The 3514-nt window shown below is 44.8% G+C and overlaps 1 long non-coding RNA gene across 1 annotated transcript; it reads left to right on the forward strand.

Annotated features, from left to right (window-relative positions):
• Positions 1 to 283: 283 nt before the first annotated feature.
• LOC141373464 (uncharacterized) lies at positions 284 to 3080 on the forward strand. The gene is made up of 3 exons (XR_012379516.1): positions 284 to 497; positions 1340 to 1488; positions 2557 to 3080. It is a non-coding gene; the product is annotated as an uncharacterized lncRNA (long non-coding RNA).
• Positions 3081 to 3514: the final 434 nt, after the last annotated feature.

The raw sequence follows: 3514 nt of genomic DNA on the forward strand, positions 1-3514 counted from the left end.
TCGAGAGTACCCGCTTGGGGCGCTTGAATCGGGAAAGCAGACCAAAAGCTATTGAGTCTGGTATGTGTGTGGCGGGGTAGGGGAGGGGATTAATGAGATCCTCCAGTGGATTATAAAAAGCAAGGCATTAAGTATTGGAAAGGTCTAGCGATCGGTGTTCAAAAGTAAATGGTGAAGTCCTTTCGCTCTAAGCCGGCGGAGCCTAGTCCGCGCCCGTGGGAGAGACCACCCAGGAGCAGCCCACAGCCGGGCGGGCAGCAGCGTGGGTGGGGGGGTGCGGGCATTGCAGATGCGGGCAGGGGGAGGCGAGCGAGCCCTCTGCGCGGGGAGACTGACCCAGCCTCGGCCGGCCGCGGCGTCTACTGCGTGCGCCCTCGTTGCTCCCCGGGACAGCCTTCTGCCTGGTGGTGAGAGGAAGCTTTGTCTTTCAGCTTACCCACTGTGACCGTTCCCACCCCGGCCAGGACCCTCGCGAGGATTCTGAGAAGGTGTGTGAGGTAAAATGGGGAACTTCCGCTTGACTGTTCAAGAAGAGACAGCCATACTCATTATTAGCCATGTTGTTAATTGTATTCATAGTTACTTAAAAGTATTTGATTATAATTAATTATATTTATTATTTAATACAATATTGATAGTATGTTCTATACTAACATTAGACAATGCACTGATATTTATGTGATTAAATGTGTACCTTAATATATTGTGTGTTACATGTATCGATATTATAGATACTATTTTTAAAAAATTTTTTTAAAGATTTTATTTATTTGCGAGAGAGAGTGAGAGAGAGAGTACAAGCAGGGAGAATGGCAGGCAGAAGGAGAAGCAGGCTTCCCGTGGAGCAGGGAGCCCAACACGGGGCTTGATCCCAGGACCCTGCGATCATGACCTGAGCCGAAGACAGACGCTTCACCAACTGAGTCCCCAGGTGCCCTACAGATACTATTAATACGTATTACACAGCTTAATATTATCTGTGTTATGTGTATCATATTAACACACATATTATTATCCAAGTCTTATAATTATCAGTCTTATTTATCATATTAATTGTAAGTGTGTCCCTATTTAAGAAACCCTGATAATGATTTATGAAAGAGATGAAGTTGCCCTTGAGATGATTTTTTTTCATTTTTTATTGTTATGTTAATCACCATACATTACATCATTAGTTTTTGATGTAGTGTTCCATGATTCATTGTTTGTGCATAACACCCAGTGCTCCACGCGGAACGTGCCCTCTTTAATACCCATCACCAGGCCAACCCATCCCCCCACCCCCGCCCTTGAGATGATTTTTAAACTTGGCCTCCTTTGTCGCTCCTTCCGTCTGTAGCTCCTTGGTGCTCACAGAGTGATGGGAAGACAACACAAGAGGCCACCAGCTGACGTGACGCGTCCGACGCCACTTACAGACCCATCCCACATGAAGACAAATCCTCTTTGGAATTAGAAAAAGACTGTATGAAAGTATAACTAAATTTGGTAAAAAGATTTACAGATACCACTTTTACCAACTGTCTGTACTTTGTGCAGCAGGACCAGGAGCCCCGAGACCCCCAGCCTGCCACCCCCACGGGGTGGCAGCGCTCCTGCTGTGGGGCAGGCACCCCTGCAGCCCTGCTCCCCTCCCCAGGTTGGTCTAGTGGCGATGGCGCTAGGGAGGGACTTGTGTTACCTGCTACAGTGCTTTATGAAAACCTGGGAAATGTGTGCACGTCATGTATCCGTCACTTGTTACTGGATCACTGGTAAGGAGTTCCAGGAAGAATGGCTAAAAATGCCTCTTGGGCTTAACCTTGACAACCTTCTTTTTTAATGCCTGTTATTATCCTTAAATAAGAGTTATTTTTTGATAAGAAATTCAGATTTTTAAATTATTGCATCAAATTCCTACAATTCCTCACCACCGACCTGAGGTCACAGCCCTGAGCATCTGTATATATCCCTGATCCTTCCTGGGACCTCCCTGCGGGCCATGGACTTTGACAGCATTAGGAACCTCTCAGGAGCCCTCTTTGACTCTAAATGGAATTTCTGCTTTGCTTATTATATGGGATAATAAAAATACTCAAAATTTATCTGGAAACAATTATAGGATTAAAAAACATTGGGTGGACCTAACATCTTTATCGACATCTGGCAAATGAAATGAGTATTTAAGTATCTGCAGCCTCTTCCTATAGAAATGGCAAAAGTGATGTCATCGCTTGAATATTCAAGAAGAGAAAATGACCCTTGAACCCCCTTGCTGATGTGTATACTCAGTAGCTGGAAGCTTGGTAATTTTGTGAAAATACATTTTCCCTCTGAGGCATGAAATCGAAAGCGAAATTAGACGTGAACTGGTAACCTCCGTTGGGTGCTTCCTGGGTCCCAGGCCCTGTACCGGTCTCCCCACAGCACCTGCATCCCACTGGCAGGTGGTGGTGGAAAGCTCCGGAAGGGAGGCCTGGCTTTGGGCTGTGGCTCACCCACCAGGCAGAGCTGCTTCATTTTTCAATGTATTCTCATTTTAAATAAAAACAATCCTAATTCAATTTTATATTCCAGGCTTCCTGTCCACCGTGGATACAATCTAGTGGAAAAATTTCTATTGTCACAGAGAGCCATGTCTTCAGCAGTGAATTACGTACGGGGCACCGAGGCACCCCCCCCCTTCCTGCTGCACAAAGAATTCTAATTATTACTCCAGGATTGCTACAGAAGAGAGCAAAGGACATGAAGGGCTGATGTTATATGAAAAAGGGATGTGTTGGAATTTTTAAAGGAAAATGTAGCAGTTTAACTCCCCAAATGGTAAACAGTCTACCACATCTGTGACAATAACCACCCCCACAAGATAAATGAGAAGAACACCATAGGCACCATAGGGTGGAAAGTGGGTTTCTATCTAAAGCCAATTGGTAGAATCTATGCAGCAGCTTTGCCTAAACAGCATGTCAATCCGCTAATACTCTCATTATCCACAGTATGAAAAATGTTCTAAAGTTTTTTGTCATTTTGCTAAATTATAATATTGCTCCCCAAATCTGTGTGCATAGATGATATCTTTAAACAGGCAATTAAAACCTGTCCTTGGCTTTTACTTCTATCTACTGTGTGTACAGTATTCAATTATCATTACGTGCTGGATAAAGGAAACCGTTCCCATTGTATAATACTTTGCAAAAATGGAAACTACTAAAAGAGTTGAGAAATAGAAGCTCATTAAGCCTTTAGGAAAATCTTTCTACAATGGGCCTATCTAGTGATGATACAGCTGCAAGATGTTTGCACCAACCCAGCGAGGCTGGGGCCAGATGGCAAAGGGTCAGGAGAGGCCTGCAGAGTCTGGATCTGGTGTGATGGACAAGAGGGTCATTGAATATTTTTCAGTGGGGATGCGGCATAACCAGATTTATCCCATGAATTTGACTTTAGTGACCTGGGGACTGTATGGGTGGTTGGACTGAATGGGAGTGGTGGGGACAGCAAGACCCATCAGCAGGTCGTTCGCGTGGGCAGTGGT

This window comes from Callorhinus ursinus, unplaced genomic scaffold (assembly GCF_003265705.2).
Source record: "Callorhinus ursinus isolate GAN/ISIS: 27379988/994484 unplaced genomic scaffold, GSC_fseal_2.0 scaffold10, whole genome shotgun sequence".
NCBI classification, from domain to species: domain Eukaryota; kingdom Metazoa; phylum Chordata; class Mammalia; order Carnivora; family Otariidae; genus Callorhinus; species Callorhinus ursinus.